The sequence below is a fragment of the Pristiophorus japonicus genome, chromosome 4, assembly GCF_044704955.1.
Source record: "Pristiophorus japonicus isolate sPriJap1 chromosome 4, sPriJap1.hap1, whole genome shotgun sequence".
Lineage (NCBI taxonomy): Eukaryota > Metazoa > Chordata > Chondrichthyes > Pristiophoridae > Pristiophorus > Pristiophorus japonicus.
This window is the reverse complement of record NC_091980.1, coordinates 163,461,731-163,480,427: the sequence shown is the minus strand read 5'-3', so window position 1 is coordinate 163,480,427 and position 18,697 is coordinate 163,461,731. Positions and strand designations below refer to the sequence as shown.

Below are 18,697 nucleotides of genomic sequence, written 5' to 3'. Positions count from 1 at the left end.
AGGTTGGCATGCAGGTACAGCAGGCGGTTAAGAAAGCAAATGGCATGTTGGCCTTCATTGCGAGGGGATTTGAGTACAGGGGTAGGGAGGTGTTGCTACAGTTGTACAGGGCCTTGGTGAGGCCACACCTGGAGTATTGTGTACAGTTTCGGTCTCCTAACTTGAGGAAGGACATTCTTGCTATTGTGGGAGTGCAGCGAAGATTCACCAGACTGATTCCCGGGATGGTGGGACTGACCTATCAAGAAAGACTGGATCAACTGGGCTTGTATTCACTGGAGTTCAGAAGAATGAGAGGGGACCTCATAGAAACATTTAAAATTCTGATGGGTTTAGACAGGTTAGATGCAGGAAGAATGTTCCCAATGTTGGAGAAGTCCAGAACCAGGGGTCACAGTCTAAGGATAAGGGGTAAGCCATTTAGGACCGAGATGAGGAGAAACTTCTTCACCCAGAGAGTGGTGAACCTGTGGAATTCTCTACCACAGAAGTAGTTGAGGCCAATTCACTAAATATATTCAAAAGGGAGTTAGATGAAGTCCTTACGACTCGGGGGATCAAGGGGTATGGCGAGAAAGCAGGAAGGGGTTACTGAAGTTGCATGTTCAGCGATGAACTCATTGAATGGCGGTGCAGGCTAGAAGGGCTGAATGGCCTACTCCTGCACCTATTTTCTATGTTTCTCAGAGGCTGCAGGGTGATTTGGACAGGTTAGGTTTGTGGGCAAATACATGGCAGATGCAGTATAATGTGGATAAATGTGAGGTTATCCACTTTGGGGGAAAAACACGATGGCAGAATATTATCAGATTAGGAAAAGGGGAGGTGCAGTGAGACTTGGGTGTCATGGTTCATCAGTCATTGAAGGTTGGCATGCAGGCACAGCAGGCGGTGAAGAAGACAAATGGTATGTTGGCCTTCATAGCAAGGGGATTTGAGTACAGGAGCAGGGAAGTCTTACTGCAATTGTCCGAGGCCCCACCTGGAATATTGTGTTCAGTTTTGGTCTCCTAATCTGAGGAAGGATGTTCTTGCTATTGAGGGAGTGCAGCGAAGGTTGGGGAAGTCCAGAACCAGGGAACACAGTCTTAGGATAAGGGGCAGGCCATTTTGGACTGAGAGGAGGAGAAACTTCTTCACTAAGAGAGTTGTTAACCTGTGAATTCCCTGCCGCAGAGAGTTGTTGATGCCAATTCATTGTATATATTCAAGAGGGAGTTAGATATGGCCCTTGCAGCTAAAGGGATCAAGGGGTATGGAGAGAAAGCAGGAAAGGGTTACTGAAGGAATGATCAGCCATGGTCTCATTGAATGCTGGTGCAGGCTCGAAGAGCCGGATGCCCTACTCCTGCACCTATTTTCCATGTTTCTATGTTTCAAATCCCTAGCCCCACTCTCCCGTGAATACTTGTCCACTGTCAATCTTGCCCCTGCTCCGAGCCTCAATCCCCGACCCCATCAGTCCCTGGTCACCCATGTTATGTATTAATGCTTGGGGGTCACCAGACACCAGAGGGCGCCGCGCTTGGAGGTCATCGGGCTGTAGGCATGTGGCATGTGTGCTTGGTCACCTGTACATAAGCGGGGTGTCTTTGTCACGTTGGCACACTTGGATTGGAATAACGATGGATCAGGTTGCACCTGAGTGAGTTTACAGTAACCAGACTCTTGAGTCATTACAATTGGCGACGAGGTAATTTAAGAACCTGCGCATGCACAATGGGCACTGTTGGAATCCTGGAAAGATTCATGAAGGGCACGGATTGGCGGATTTTGTCAAACGCTTGGATCAGTATTTTGAGGCCAACGGTATGAAAGCAGAGGCCTGCACAGTTAAGCATAGGGCAGTTCTCCTCATCGTTTGTGGGCTGAAAATTTACGGCCTCGTGAAGAAGCTTCTCTCGCCTGTACATCCGGTGGAAAAAGGGTACGAGGAATTGTGTACATTGGTGGGTAACCATCTGAAGCCAAAAGAGGAGATCATTATATCACGCTATTGTTTCTACATGCATGTTCGTGCTGAGGGCCAGTGCGTGACGGGATTTGTCGCCGACCTGCGACGCCTTACTGAGCCATGTAAGTTCGGGAACATGCTGGATGACATGCTGCGTGATGTCTTCGTGATAGGCATCAGCCATGATGTGATCCTCAGGAAGCTGTTGGCTGCAGAGATGCAGGATTTAAAAAAAGGCCATCGCGACTGCCCGGACATGCATGATGACGGATGATAATTTGAGGCATAAATCATCGACGAGTCGGAGTTCCATGGCAAGTACTGTAAACAAGATGGTGTCATCTTCGCACACAGCTGCTTACGCGAAGCCTGCCACTGCTCAGATCCCACCAACTGGTTCGATCCAGATTTCACCCTGTTGGCGTTGTGGGGGCAATCATCGGCCTCATCAGTGTTGGTTTAGACAATATTCATGCAATGGATGTTCGAAAGTGGGGCATCTTCACAGGATGTGTCCACAACGGAGCAAGCGTGGTGCGGCTCACCATGTGGTTGATGAGGACCAGTTCAGTGATGGCCCGGATATGCAACCCAAGGAGGAAGTGAATGGACTGTTAACGTTCCTCAGCAAGAGCCAGCCGATAGTCATTAATGCGAAGCTGAATGGTGTGCCTGTATCAATGGATCTGGACATGGGTGCGAGCGAATCGATAATGAGCCAAAGGACATTCAACAAGCTGTGGGACACTAAGGCTGCGAAATCGAAGCTGAGTCCAGTCAATGCCAGGTTGCATACTTACACGAAGGAACTCATACTGGTGCTCGGCAGTGCAGCAATCAAAATGTCAGATGAAGGTGTGGTTCACGAGCTAGCATTATGGATCGTCCCAGGTAATGATCCAACGCTGTTCGGCAGGAATTGGCTCAAGAAAATCAAGCTGAACTGGAATGATGTCAAGGGGTTGTCCTTGGTGGATGATACTTCATGTACTCAAGTATTGAAAAAGTTTCCTTCTTTGTTTGAACCGGGCATTGGTAATTTTACGGGAGCCAAGGTGCAGATTCACCTGAACTCCATTGCAAGGCCTGTCTAGCACAAAACTCGGTCTGTTCCCTACATGATGAGGGAGAAGGTTGAAATTGAGCTTGACAGACTCCAGCGTGAAGGGATCATATCATCGGTCGAGATTAATGAGTGGGCTAGTCCCATCCTTCCTGTATTGAAGAGTAATGGCACTGTCAGGATTTGTGGAGACGACAAGTTTACGATTTACCAATTTCCGAAAGAGGATCAGTATCCATTACCGAGGGCTGATGACCTCTTCGCCATGCTAGCTGGTGGAAAGTCACTCACAAAACTGGATCTGACGTCAGCCTATATGACTCAGGAGTTTCGAAGAAACTCACCTGCATCAGCACCCATAAAGGACTGTTCCTCTACAGCAGGTGTCCTTTTAGGATTTGTTCGGCTATAGCCATATTTCAAAGGAGTATGGAGAGTTTACTGAAGTACGTTCCTAAAACTGTTGTCTTTCAAGATGACATTCTGGTCACGGGTCGCGACACTGCTGAACATCTGAACAATCTTGAAGTCCTACAGCATCTGGACAAAGTGGGCCTCAGGCTGAAATGTTCGAAGTGTGTATTCATGGCATCTGAAGTTGAATTCCTCGAGAGGAAGATTGCTGCTGATGGCATCAGGCCCACTGATTTGAAAACCAAGGCCATCAAAAATGCACCCAGGCCTCAGAATGTGACAGAGTTGCATTCGTTCCTTGGGCTACTCAAATACTTTGGAAATTTCATACCCAGATGAGCAGTTTACTAGAGCCACTGCATGTGTTGCTAAGAAAAGGCGACAACTGGGTCTGGGGTGCGTCTCAAGATAGAGCCTTTGAGAAAGCCAAGAATCTGCAATGTTCAAACAAGTTGCTTGTTCATTATGATCCATGTAAGCATCTTGTATTGGCCTGTGATGCTTCATCATATGGGGTTGGCTGCGTACTCCAACAAGCAAATGAATCGGGCAAGCTACAACGTGTTGAGTATGCTTCGAGAAGTCTGTCTAAAACGGAAAGAGCTTACAGTATAGTAGAGAAAGAAGCTTTGGCCTGTGTTATAGGGTAAAACAAATGCACCAGTATCCTGTTTGGTCTTTGTTTTGAACTAGAAAAAGATCAGAAGCCACTCATTTCATTGGTGAAAACAAAGGTACCAATGCATCGTCCCGCATTCAAAGGTGGGTGCTGACATTGTCTACCTATGATTACGTCATCCGTCATAGGCCTGGTACTGAGAATTGTGCCGATGCACTGAGTCACCTGCTCTTACCCACAACTGAGATGGAGACGCCTCAACCTGCAGATGTACTGTTAGTAATGGATGCTTTTGAGAGTGAAGGAACCCCTGTCACTGCTCAACAAGTTGGGATCTGGACCAGTCATGACCAGATTTTATCGGTTGTGAAATGATGTGTACTCAGTGGTGATTGGTCTGCCATACCGATGGAGATGCGTGAGGAGACCAAACCTTACAACTGTCGCAAGGATGAGCTGTCCATTCAGTCAGACTGTTTACTGTGGGGTAATAGTGTAATCATGCCGAAGAAAGGTAGAGAAAAATTTGTATGTGAACTTCATAGCACTCATCCTGGTATTGTCATGATGAGGTCCATTGCTTGCTCTCAAGTATGGTGGTCTGGAATTGACTCTGATGTGGAATCATGCATGCATCAGTGCAATACTTGCATGCAGCTAAGTAAAGTACTAGTGGAATCTCCGCTGAGTCTTTGCTCATGGCCATCCAAATCATGGTCAAGGATCCACGTTGATTTTGCGGGCCCGTTCCTAGGAAAGATGTTTTTTGTCATAGTACATGCATATTCTAAGTGGATAGAGTGTGTTATGTCATCTAGCATGTCTGCAGCTACCATTGGGAGCCTTCGCATCATGTTTGCTGCTCATGGTTTGCCTGACATTGTTGTGAGCGACACTGGATCTTGCTTCACAAGTCTTGAGTTCCAAGAGTTCCTGAAACTCAATGGCATCAGACATGTGAGATCAGCTCCATTCAAGCCTGCTTCTAATGGTCAAGCAGAGCGTGCCATTCAAACGATCAAGCAAAGGATGAAAAGTGTAACTCAGGGCTCACTGCAGAGATGGTTGTCATGTATATTGCTCAGTTACAGGTCAAGACATCATACGCTTACTGGGGTTTCTCCTGCTGAACTACTGATGAAGAGAAATCTGAAGACCAGGCTTTCTCTTGTTCATCCGGATTTGAATGATCATGTTGAAAACAGATGTCAAAGTCAGCAATGGTGTCATCATCGTGTTGCCGTGTCACATGACATCACGGTCAACGATCCGGTTTATCTACTGAACTCTGGTCAAGGTCCAAAGTGGATCGCCAGCACTGTTACAGCCAAGGACGATAACAGAGTGTTTATTGTCATGCTCCAGAATGGGCAAACATGCAGAAAACACCATGACCAGGTTAAACTGCGGCACACGGATGAACTGGAATCGAGTGAGGAAGATGCAGTCAGTGACCAACCAACCATTGTTCTCTCATCAGAGGACTCTGCTGATATTACTGACTTGGAACCTTCAGTCTCTGATATGGTCAGATCAGCTACTCAGCTCTCAGTCTCAACGGACTCACAACGCTCGTCCAGAGCCAAAGTTCAATTGAGACAATCATCTTGTGAGAGGAAAGCCCCAGACCATCTTAATTTGTAAAAAGGCTGTTGTTAAGATTTTAAAAGGGGAATATTGTTATGTATTAATGCTTGAGGGTCATCAGACACCAGAGGGCGTCGCGGTCGGAAATCGTCGGGCTGTACGCATTTGGCATGTGTGCTTGGTCACCTGTATATAAGCTGGGTGTCTTTATCACGCTGGCACTCTTGGGTTGGAATAAAGATGGATCAGGTTGCACCTGAGTGACCCTCACCCTGAGTTTACAGTAACCAGACTCTTGAATCATTACAACCCACTCTTCTTCCCAAGCTCCAATCTCTTGCCCATAGTTCTGGTTCATCCCAAGCTGCTAGCTGTACTGTCCAGGTGAATCATGCCCCATCAGAAGAGAGTAAGGCCGAATCAGGGCTTGACATGATTCGGCCAGATCTGGTGATGGATGGCTAAACCAACGCATGAAATACGCTCAATTCTGTATCCCTTGGAATTAAGGGAGCAAAGATGGGAGCCATACATGGGGAAATGACCAGGATGGGAGAGAGTAAACATTGTAATAGGGACAAGGGCAACAAAGGTGAAAGTGAGGAGGTGGTTGAGCAAATTGATGATGAATGAAGGGCCAAAGACCTGGCAGTTGGGAGTTTGAAAGCGCAGTTGTAAATGACTTGCGAAAGAATCTTATGCAGGGGTGATACAGAATGAAGTGGGGTTCAAAGGCGGTAGGGGATTTGGGTGATGCAAGGAAGTGGTCGGTGATGTCCTCATCAGTGATGAGACAGTGGGAGTAGAGGGGCAACAGCATGAACGGATCAGAGCTCCCTCAGCATAGTCTAAAGTACCAAAGGAGCAGAAAACTGAGCCTGGGGAGGCAGACCAGGTGCTGGAAAAGAGAGAGTTCAATGAAGAATACAGACTCAGTAGAAAGTGGAGGTCACAGTAAAGCCGAGAAGCCAGCAGAGAAATGGAATGTGGCCCAGGAGAAGGTGGATTTCTGTCCAGGACCCAATACAGCAGCACAGGTGACTGTGAGAGGGCAGCAGTGCACTGAAACATAGTTCAGCGGATCTTAACGTACACAAGTTGACCAACAGAATAACACTTCTGTTAAGTATTCTTTGCCTCCAGAGCATTGATTGCTCACCCGTCTTTGATAAGCAGTGGAGTATCACAACATCAAACCTTTCAGGTTTAAACTATTCAACAAATTTATTTAACAACATTTGAATAAGCATGTAAATAACAAGAGCATGCATATATATAATATATATATTATATGCCATAATTTACGGCCCCTGTGGGCCACGCGAGTTCTGGGATTGCACAAAAATCTCAAACTTGTGATCTGTCAAGAATTTTCTTGACAGATCCAACTCATCCCTGGAAAAAGGGAATTTACAGGCGGAGAGTTGGGTTATTTGCCCAACTTCTGCCCAGAGAATGCTCATGAAATTCTTACCCCTGGTATAAGCAGACACGAGGCTTGCTTTTACCAGCATAAGAGTTAAAAAATATATATTTGACCAATCACTTATACATTAAAAACCCTGTGCAATAGGGAAAGTTTATTTTTAGCCCATTAAAACAGATACATTTATTTTTCATAAAATTACATTTTTGTTTTAAAAATTTGGTTAAATATCATTTTAATTTTAAATATGTAATTTAAAAAAATTATTTTGAGTGTAGATGTATTTTTTGAGGTAATCCCATTCATACTGATGGGGTTTCCGTACACACGAAATCCCTATAAGCATGAATGGGGATTCCCTTTTGTCATTGGTTGGACCGGCCCTTGTGATCCCAGGGGTGCTTGTGAACCTCTGGAGAGGCCCAGGACTGTGAATCTCCACACTTACCGGACCGTCAGCTTAGCCAGCATTTTATTTGCCCATTGGAGCCATTTCCCTGTGGGATGCCTCCGACCGCAAATTCAGGGCCATTATATAATATCCATACGCACAATAGAAATCCTTCTACTTATCTCCAGAAAGGAAAATGATAACTGGTTGCAATCTAAATGCTGAGCTTTTTTTTGCGAATCAATTTTAATATACAATGTTTCTTTTTTTTCCTATATTTCTTACTGCCATGGGAGCTGTGCTAGTCTGAACTTATATCTCTGAGTAGTTCCAAACTGATTCTCCCAGATTCAAACAACTACAGCTCGTTAAAAATTCACAGAAAATTACCAGTGTGATATATTCTTTACGACATCACAAACACAAACATACACAAGATAGCTCTACAGGAACTAGTCATGTGATCTTGTCACATGATCCTTATATTTACATCAGCAGTTGCATTACCACAGTAGTCCACTAGGTGGAGCTGTAGTCCACTAGGGGGAGCTTTATATTACACTTCTCCCTCCTTAATGAAGAAGTAATCATAACAAAATCATTAAACATAACTTGCATGGTATGCACAACAAAAGATATGCAGCTAGACTTGGCATTAGTCTCCAGATCGCCCAAAAGTGGGTGGTATTTCCAGTGTTAGCAGTTGTATTGTTTTTTGTGATTGCTGGAATATCGTCCATTTTCAAACCCGCAAGTTTCCACTTTATAATTTGACCATTAGCCGTAGCAATGTGAAATGGGCTTTAGCGATTTATTCAGTCATGCAAGGCCGGCATCCATAACAGCAATCTTTTCCCATGTTTCAGGAGGTTCAGAGTCATCTGCACATGCACAGAAGAGAATGCAAGAGAGAGAGAGAGAGAGAGAGGGGAGAAAGCTGATAGTGTGGTTTGTGGAGTATTGGACTTTTGAAGAGACGAGAGTTATTTTTGAGCAATTTCTGAATTAATTGAAATTATTTGTGATCTAAATGAATCCAATTGAATCTATGGAAAGAAGGATGAGCGCAGAGGGGGAAGGAGTGTGGAAGGGGTAGAAATGGGAGGACGTAGTCGCACAAAGCGCTTTAGCGAGGAGGCCAATGCTGCTCTAGTGGCAGAGATCGAGAATAGGTGGGCACAATTGACCCGGGAACATGGATGCCAGAGGGCAGCTAGTGGTCTCGGAATACGGCACTGCACCACAAGGTGTCACGTACCCACATTGCTCGAGACACATGCGAGTCAGGAGGAAGCTATTGCTTCTGCCTCAGAGGATGTATCCTCGGAAACGTCGTCTCCATCTACAGGACAATCAATGGATCTCCTGTCGCTCCCTCCCTCCGCCCCCACTGAAGCAGCACTCGAGGTGCCCTTTGCAAAATGACTTGGAGTTGGTAGGGGAGGGGAAGAGGTACAGACCCGGCCGGCGGGGGCGGGGGCAGGGAAGGAAAGGAGGGGCGTGGATGCAGGTAGGCAGTTATATACGTAAACCTGTAAATACCTTGTTTAACCAACAGAGGGCTCATCCCCTGGCGTCCCAAGGGATCCCACAATCCCGTGGGAGCACCTGTACTTAAAGAGGCCTCACAGGCTGGAGAAGCACTCTGGAGACCTGCAATAAAAGACTAAGGTCACACTTTACTTTGAGCTCACAGTATCTGGTCAGACTCTTTATTCATACACTGCAACTGGCGACGAGATACAGATGTTGAATCCCACCGCAACTATGCGGAGAACAGTGGGTATCCTGGAGAAATTTTTGGAGGGAGATGATTGGGAAACCTTTGTGGAGCGACTTGACCAATACTTCATGGCTAACGAGCTGGAAGGAGAAGTGAATGCTGCCAAATGAAGGCCGATCCTCCTCACCGTTTGTGGGGCACCAACGTATGGCCTCATGAAAAATATTCTTGCTCCAGCAAAACCCACAGAGAAATCGAATGATGATTTGTACACATTGGAGCATCTTATCCCTCAGGAAAGTGTTCTTATGGCGAGGTACCGGTTGTACAAGTGCAAGAGGTCCGAAGGCCAGGAAGTGGCGAGCTATATTGCCGAGCTAAGATGCCTTGCAGGACATATTGAAAATGAAGGACATTTGGAGCACATGCTCAGGTACTTCTTTGTACTTGGCATTGGCCATGAAGTAATACTTCGCAAACGTTTGACTGTAGAGGCCCCAACCTTGAGTAAAGCCATAGCGATAGCCCAGGCGTTCATCGCCACCAGTGACAATATTGTTGTTTTCGAATCGTAACGTACAGGGCAAGACTCACATGCCTGCAGCTGCACACACACAGATGTCTCAGAGTCCACCATGAAGGGTGATGAATCCGAGGCCATTAACACCTTGTTGGCCTCGTCTGCGGGGGTGATCATCGTTTCCATTCATGTCGCTTCAAAGGATACGTTTCGAGGGCTGCGGAACAATGGGACACCTCCAACATATGTGCAGGCGATCTGCAAACCTTGCTAATACTGCAAACCACCATGTTGCAGAGGAGGACAGATCAACGGCGGATTATGACGAACCAGAGCCTCAGACCGAGGAGGCAGAGGTATATGGGGTGCACACATTTACCACAGTGTCCCCCGATAATGCTGAAGGTTGAATTAAATGGACTCCCGGTGTCAATGGAGCTGGACACGGGCACGAGCTAGTCCATTATGAGCAAAAAGACTTTCAATAAATTGTGGTACAGCAAAGCCTCAAGGCCAGTCCTGACTCCCATTCGCATTAAACTGAAAACTTATACAAAGGAACTGATTCCCGTAATCGGCAGTGCTACTGTAAAGTTCTCCTACGATGCAACGGTGCACAAGTTACCACTCTGGGTGGTACTGGGCGATGGCCCCATGCTGCTCGGCAGGAGCTGGCTGGGGAAGGTACGCTGGAACTGGAAAGACATCCGAGCGCTCTCTCCCGTCTGACACTTCGTGTGCCCAGGCGTTAAACAAGTTCCCCTCGCTATTCGAATCAGGCATCAGGGAAGTTCCAAGGAGCAAAAGTGCAGAACCACCTAATTCTGGGGGCGCGACAAATCCATCACAAGGCGAGAGCAGTACCGTACATGATAGGGTGATGATCGAGCTGGACCGGCTGCAATGAGAGGGCATCATTTTGCCTATCGAATTCAATGAGTGGGCCAGTCCAATTGTTGCAGTCCTCAAGGGAGATGGCACCATCAGAATCTGTGCTGATTACAAAGTAACGATCAATCGTTTCTCCCTGCAGGATCAATACCCACTACCAAAGGCAAATGACCTATTTGTGATCCTGGCGGGAGGAAAGACGTTCATGAAGCTGGACTTGACCTCAGCCTACATGATGCAGGAGCTGGAGGAATCATCGAAGGGCCTCACCTGCATCAACATGCACAAAGGTCTCTTCATTTACAACAGATGCCCGTTTGGGATTTGATCAGCTGTGGCGATATTGGAGAGAAACATGGAAAGCTTACTGAAGTCAGTCCCACTCACCGTGGTCTTCCAGGACAACATCTTGGTTAAAGGTCGGGACACAGTCGAGCATCTGCAGATCCTGGAGGAGGTTCTTAGTTGGCTTAAAGTGCATTTTCCTGGCACCTGAAGTGGAGTTCCTGAGGAGAAGAATCGTGGCGGACGGCATCAGGCCCACCGATTTTGAAGACCGAGGCAATTGAGAATGCACCGAGACCACAGAACGTGACGGAGCTGCGGTTGTTTCTAGGACTCCTGACCTACTTTGGTAACTTCTTACCGGGTGTCAGCACACTGTTAGAACCACTGCACGCTTTACTGCGTAAAGGAGACGAATGGGTATGGGGTAAAAGCCAAGAAAATGCCTTTGTAAAAGATAGAAAACTGTTATGCTCAAAGAAATTGCTTGTGTTATATGATCCATGTAAGCGTTTGGTACTAGCATGTGATGCGTCATCAGACGGTGTCAGGTGTGTATTGCAACAAGCTAATGAATTTAGGAAATTGCAACCGGTTGCTTATGCATCCAGAAGTCTGTCTAAGGCTGAGAGGGCCGACAGCATGATTGAAAAAGAAGCATTAGCGTGTGTTTATGGGGTAAAGAAAATGCATCAATATTTGTTTGGGCTCAAATTTGCATTGGAAACCGACCATAAGGCAGTGATATCCCTTTTGTCTGAAAGTGAGGGGATAAATACGAATGCATCGGCCCGCAAACAGAGATGGGCGCTCACGTCCGCATACAACTGCGCCATCTGCCACATGCGAGGCACAGAAAACTGTCCCGATGCTCTCAGTAGGCTGCCATTGCCCACCATGGGTGGAGATGGCACAGCCCGCAGATTTAGTTATGCTAATGGAAGCATTCGAGAGTGAGCAATCACCTGCTCCTGTCCGACAGGTTAGAATCTGGATGAGCCAGGACCCCTTACTGTCCTTCATAAAAAGCTGTGTGCTTCACCGGAGCTGGTCCCGTTTCCCTTTAGAAATGCAGGAAGAAATAAAGCCATACCAGCGGCACAAAGATGAAATGTCTATACAGGCAGACTGCCTTCTGTGGGGCAATTGGCTAGTAGTACCAAAAAAAAGGCAGGGATACTTTCATTAGTGATCTCCACAGTACCCACCCAGGTATTGTAATGATGATGTGCGGGAAGTGTATCCGCCTGCAGCACCTGATAGACCGCATTGCGGCACTGGAGCTGCAGGTGGATTTACTCTGGAGCATCCATGATGCTGAGAATGACGTGAATAGCACATTGGCCATACCGAAGGTAAAGGGTACACAGCCAGACAGGGGATGGGTGACAAACAGGAAGAGCAGTGGAAGGAAGGTAGTGCAGGGGTCCCCTGTGGTCATCCCCCTGCAAAACAGATACACCGCTTTGGGTACTGTTGAGGGGGATGACTCATCAGGGGAGAGCAGTAGCAGTCAAGTTCATGGCACCGTGGTTGGCTCTGCTGCACAGGAAGGGAGGAAAAAGAGTGGCAGAGCTATAGTGATAGGGATTCGATTGTAAGCGGAATAGATAGACATTTCTGCAGCCACAATCGAGACTCCAGGATGGTATGTTGCCTCGCTGGTGCAAAGGTCAAGTATGTCTCGGAGCGGGTGCAGGACATTTTGAAATGGGAGAGTGAACAGCCAGTTGTCGTGGTGCATATCGGTACCAACGATATAGGTAAAAAACGGGATGAAGTCCCACAAGCTGAATTTAGGGAGCTAGGATTTAAATTTAAAAAGTAGGACCTCAAAGGAAGTAATCTCAGGATTGCTACCAATGCACGTGTTAGTCAGAGTAGGAATCACAGGATAGCTCAGATGAATACGTGGTTTGAGGAGTGGTGCAGAAAGGGGAAATTCAAATTCCTGGGACATTGGCACCGGTTCTGGGGGAGGTGGGACCAGTTCAATGCGGACGGTCTGCACCTGAGCAGGACCGGGACCAATGTCCTAGGGGAACTGTTTGCTAGTGCTGTTGGGGAGGGATTAAACTAATATGGCAGGGGGATGTGAACCTATGCAGGGAGACAGAGGGAAGTAAAATTGGGGCAGAAGCAAAAGATAGAAAGAAGAAAAGTAAAAGTGAAGGGCAGAGAAACACAAGGCAAAAATCAAAAAGGATCACATTGCAGCAAAATTCTAAAAGGGCAAAGTGTGTTCAAAGACAAGCCTGAAGTCTCTGCCTCAATGCGAGGAGTATTCATAATAAGGTGGATGGATGAACTGCACAGGCAGCAATTAATGAATATGATATCATTGGCATCACAGAGACATTGTTCCAGGGTGATCAAGGCTGGGAACTCAACATCCAGGGGTATTCAACATCAGTAATGATAGACAGAAAGGAAAAGGAGGTGGGGTAGAGTTGCTGGTTAAAGAGGAAGTTAACGCAATAGTAAGGAAGGACATTAGCCTGGTTGATGTGGAATCTCGATGGGTGGAGCTGCGGAATACCAAAGGGTAGAAAACGCTAGTGGGAGTTGTGTACAGGCCACCAAACAGCAGTAGTGAGGTTGGGGACAGCATCAAACAAGAAATTAGGGATGCATGCAATAAAGGTACTGCAGTTATCATGGGCGACTTTAATCTACATGTAGATTGGGCTAACCAAACGGGTAGCAATACGATGGAGGAAGATTTCCTTGAGTGTATTAGGGATGGCTTTATGGACCAAAATGTTGAGGAACCAACTAGAGGGCTGGCCATCCTAGACTGGGTGATGTGCAATGAGAAAGGCCTAATCAGCAATCTTGTTGTGTTGAGGCCCCTTGGGGAAGAGTGACCATAATATGGTGGAATTCCTTATTAAGATGGAGAGTGACACAGTTAATTCAGGGACTAGGGTCCTGAACTTAAGGAAAGGTAACTTCGATGGTATGAGACGTGAATTAGCTAGAATAGACTGGCAAATGATACTTAAATGGTTGACGGTGGATAGACAATGGCAAACATTTAAAATCACATGGATGAACTTCAAAAATTGTACATCCCTGTCTGGAGTAAAAATAAAACGGAAAAGGTGGCTCAACCATGGCTAACAAGAGAAATTAAGGATTGTGTTAAATCCAAGGAAGAGGCAAAAAAATTGGGCAAAAAAGCAGCAAACCTGAGGTGAGGACTGGGAGAAATTTAGAATTCAGCAGAGGAGGACAAAGGGTTTAATTAGAAGGGGGGAAATAGAGTATGAGAGGAAGCTTGCCGGGAACATAAAAACTGTTTGCAAAAGCTTCTATAGATATGTGAAGAGAAAAAGATTAGTGAAGATAAATGTAGGTCCCTTGCAGTCAAATTCAGGTGAATTTATAACAGGGAACAAAGAAATTGCAGACCAGTTGAACAAATACTTTGGTTCTGTCTTCACGAAGGAAATAACCTTCCGGAAGTACTAGGGGACCGAGGATCTAGTGAGAAGGAGGAGCTAAAGGATATCCTTATTAAGCGGGAAATTTTGTTAGGGAAATTGATGGGATTGAAGGCCAATAAATCCCCGGGGCCTGATTGTCTGCATCCCAGAGCAATTAAGGAAGTGGCCCTAGAAATAGTGGATGCATTGGTGATCAATTTCCAATAGTCTATCGACTCTGCATCAGTTACTATGGACTGGAGGGCAGCTAATGTAACACCACTTTTTAAAAAAAGGAGAAAGAGAGAAAACTGGTAATTATAGACCGGTTAGCCTGACATCAGTAGTGGGGAAAATGTTGGAATCAATTGTTAAAGATGAAATAACAGCACATTTGGAAAGCAGTGACAGGATCGGTCCAAGTTAACATGGATTTATGAAAGGGCAATCATGCTTGACAAATCTTCAAATGAGGATGTAACTGGTAGATATGGCTCTTACGGCTAAAGGGATCAAGGGTTACGGAGAGAAAGCAGGAAAGGGGTACTGAGGTGAAAGATCAGCCATGATCTTATTGAATGGTGGTGCAGGCTCGAAGGGCCGAATGGCCTACTCCTGCACCTATTTTCTATGTTTCTATGAAAGCGATAGCCAGATCCCACGTGTGGTGGCCCGGTATCGATGCAGACTTAGAGTCCTGCATGCACAAATGTAATACATGCTCATAGTTAAGCAATGCACCCAGGGAGGCGCCAGTAAGTTTATGGTCTTGGCCCTCCAAACCACGGTGTAGGGTCCATGTCGACTATGCAGGCCCGTTCTTTGGAAAAATGTTCCTAGTGGTTGTAGATGATTACTCCAAATGGATTGAATGTGAGATAATGTCGGCAAGCACGTCCGCTGCCAGCACTGAAAGCCTGCGAGCCATGGTTACCACGCACAGCCTGCCTGATGTCCTTGTGAGTGACAGTGGGCCGTGATTTACCAGTGCCGAGTTCAAAGAGTTCCTGACCCGCAATGGGATCAAACATGTCACGTCTGCCCCATTCAACCCAGCAATGGTCAGGCAGAGAGAGCAGTGCAAACAATCAAGCAGAGCTTGAAGAGGGTAACTGAAGGCTCACTGCAGACTCGCCTATCTCGAGTCCTGCTTAGTTACCGCATGATACTCCACTCGCTCACTGGGATTCCACCCGATGAACTGCTCATGAAAAGGGCACTTAAGACAAGGCTCTCGTTAGTCCAACCTGATCTACACGACAGGTAGCGAGCAGGCGGCTTCAACAAAGTACATATCATGATAGCACAAATGTGTCACGCAAAATTGAGATTAATCATTCTGCAATTTTGTTGAACTATGGACAAGGTCCCAAGTGGCTTCCTGGCACTTTCGTGGGCAAAAATGGGAGTAGGGTGTTTCGGGTCAAACTTTCAAATGGACTCATCTACAGGAAACACTTGGACCAAACCAAACTCAGATTCACGGACTATCCAGAGCAACCCACATTAGACCCTACCTTTTTTGACCCCCCAACACACACACCAGTGGCAACCGACCCAGCGGTTGACCACGAAGCAGAACCCATCACCCGCAGCAGCCCAGCAGGACTCACCGCACCAGGCAGCCCAGCAAGGCCAGCTGCACAGCAGCCCAATGAGGGCCCAACAAATGACTCAGCAAAACCAGCATTTGCTCCGAGATGATCATCCAGGGAAAGGAAGGCCCCAGATCGACTCACCATGTAAATAGTTACACTATTGACTTTGCGGGGGAGTGTTGTTATTTATGTAAACCTCGTTTAACCACCAGAGGGCTCATCCCCTGGAGTCCCAAGGGATCGTACAATCCCTTGGGATCACCTGTACATAAGGAGGCCTCACAGGCTGGAGAGGCACTCTGAAGACCTGCAATAAACGACTACGGTCATACATTACTTTGAACTTACAGTATCTGGTCAGACTCTTTATTCATACACTACAGGCAGGAAGGGTTATTGTTCTTGTTAATGTTAAAATATTTGTTCAATGTTGGGTGGGTGGGTGTTTGACTTGTTTAAATTGTTTACATTATATTGATGTTATTTGTTGCTGTTGATGATTTTTCAATTAATAGATTTTAAGATTTTTCACTGTTGGGGTGGGGAAGACGGGGTGCATGCGTGTTTATAAAAATCATTGTTGTTGTTAAAAATGTATTGTTATTTATAAATGTTTCACAGGGTGGAGGTGGGGGAGGTGTGTTCTGTTGTGTTGTGTTTAAAAAAGAATTTTATTAATAAAAATGTTTTATTTCACTTAACATTGTTGTGCATTGTCTTCAGCTAGCAGTTAAGCATATACAAACACTGGGGAGGCCAAGCCAGGAAAGGCAAAGATTAAACATAATGTAAATCAACTGTAACCATCTGTCACCAACGTAACGCAAACAATTCCTTTATGAGCTGCAGACACAACAATCTTGCAGCTGCATAACCACCATGGGCCCTTTCCTGTGGTCTAGAAGGGTGGGGAGGGGGGGGGAGCATGTTTTCCATGTCAGCCTGATTGTCCTCCCCGAGGTCATCGTCCACCTTCTCTTCCATCTATCCTCTCTCCTGAGGTGGACTGGCAGCCCCATCTGGCAATTCTTGTCCCCTCCTAATAGCCAAGTTATGCAGCATGCAGCACACCACGATGAATTGAGCGACCTGCTAAGGGTGGTTTTGTAATTTGCCTCCTGAGTGGTCCAGGCATCTGAAGCGCTGGTTAAGCACTCCAATTGTCTTTTCAATGATACTGCACGTGGCTATGGGCTTTCTTTGTAGCACTTCTCGGCTTCTGTCTGGGGCTTACGCAGGGGGGTCATCAGCCAGCTGGCAAGGCCATATCCTTTATCCCCCAGCATCCAACCGTGACCTTGTGGCTGACTCTTAAACAGGCCAGAGACAGTGCTCTCACGCAAGATGTGTGCATTATGGACACTCCCTGGAAATTTTGCATTTACTGCCATTATTATTTGCTTGTGGTCGACAACAAGTTGCACATTCAGGAAGCACCTCTGCATCCTGAAAAGGTGCAATAATGGCAGTCTATTGTTCCCTGCACCTTGGGGAAGTTTGCTATTCTCAAGAAACCCAAAGCCCTCTCAGTCTGTGCCTCCCTGGTCAAAGGGAAACTTATAAAGTCCATCCTTCGAGCGTAAAGGGCTTCAGTCACCTGTCGAATGCAGCAATGTGTGGCCTGCTGAGAGATACTGCAAATGTCGCCAGCTGAGGCATGAAAGGAGCCTGATGCCTAGAAGGAAAGTGCCACAGTAACTTTGACCTCAATGGGAAGTGCGGTCCTGATGGTGCTGTTAGACTGCAGATCTCTCTTAATGAGCTGGCATATCTCACTGATGACCTCCTTTCGTAAGTGCAGCCTCCTAAGGCAGGTATTCGTGGACAAGTTCAGGTATGACTGCTTGTCCCTTTAAGTGCGTCAGTGGTAAGTTCCCCCCCCCACCCCCCCGCACCTCATCAGTCTGCCACCTCTTTGATTTGGCACATAATGTTCTTCAATATACCATCTCCCATCTCTAGTCTGCATCCCATGAGTAGTCATCAATACTGGCTAAGAAATTACTGGCCCCATTACTATTACTATGGGCAAGAACCTCCACTTTTTTTGCCTGCTTAACGGCCACTTAATGCCCATTTAACTGCTGAAATGACGTATAACGCCCAGATATCGACCATTTTGGCACAAAATAGAAACTGACGTGCTTTTTTTGGAGACTTATTGGCCAAAATTACTTTCCTCACCGACTTCATGCCGAGATTCAATAATTATGCCTGGTGACTGTTTTTTGTTGTAAAGAGTATATTTACCCAAACTAGCGGCCATGGAGATCGCCCACCATCAATTTCACCACCTCGCACACATATCGCCCAGAATATCGCCCGCTCAAAAAACTGCCCACAAAAAGTGAAGCTAACCGGGACAGATGCCAGCGGTGTGGCTAGCATTTGTTAAATCCCACTTTTATGTGAGGAGCTGATATCAGAAAGATTTGCCTGAAAGAGCGCTGATGTGAGTGACAATGCTGACACATTGCTGTGTGTGCAGCTCAGACATCAATGGTGCCCATCACCTTGGTGCCAGCTAAAGTTTACGTTGATGTTGAGTTGTAGTTACCCCTTACCTGGTCAGGAATCACCAGTGTGTAACGATCCAGCTGTCTGAGACAATGTACAACAAGGTTATGTTCAATAACAAAAGTTTAATACCAACATTAGTCTGAAATCATAAGTAACACTGCTAATAACACCCAACCCCCAACCCCCACCAACATCCCACTTGTTCCACCACTGACATAAATCACATGGTCAATATGTCCAGCAACATAGAATACAAAGGCAAAGCAGGAGCGTGGTCC

General features: G+C 46.4%; 1 protein-coding gene and 1 pseudogene across 7 annotated transcripts in view; one reads left to right on the top strand and one right to left on the bottom strand.

Moving 5' to 3' along the window:
• The window catches only part of LOC139263147 (intelectin-1b-like), a 393,914-nt gene that overhangs the window by 106,089 nt on the left and 269,128 nt on the right, over positions 1-18,697 (top strand). The gene's annotated exons all lie outside the window — the stretch shown is intronic.
• Positions 1-18,697, bottom strand: part of LOC139262718 (peroxisomal succinyl-coenzyme A thioesterase-like) — a 74,529-nt pseudogene that overhangs the window by 50,366 nt on the left and 5,466 nt on the right.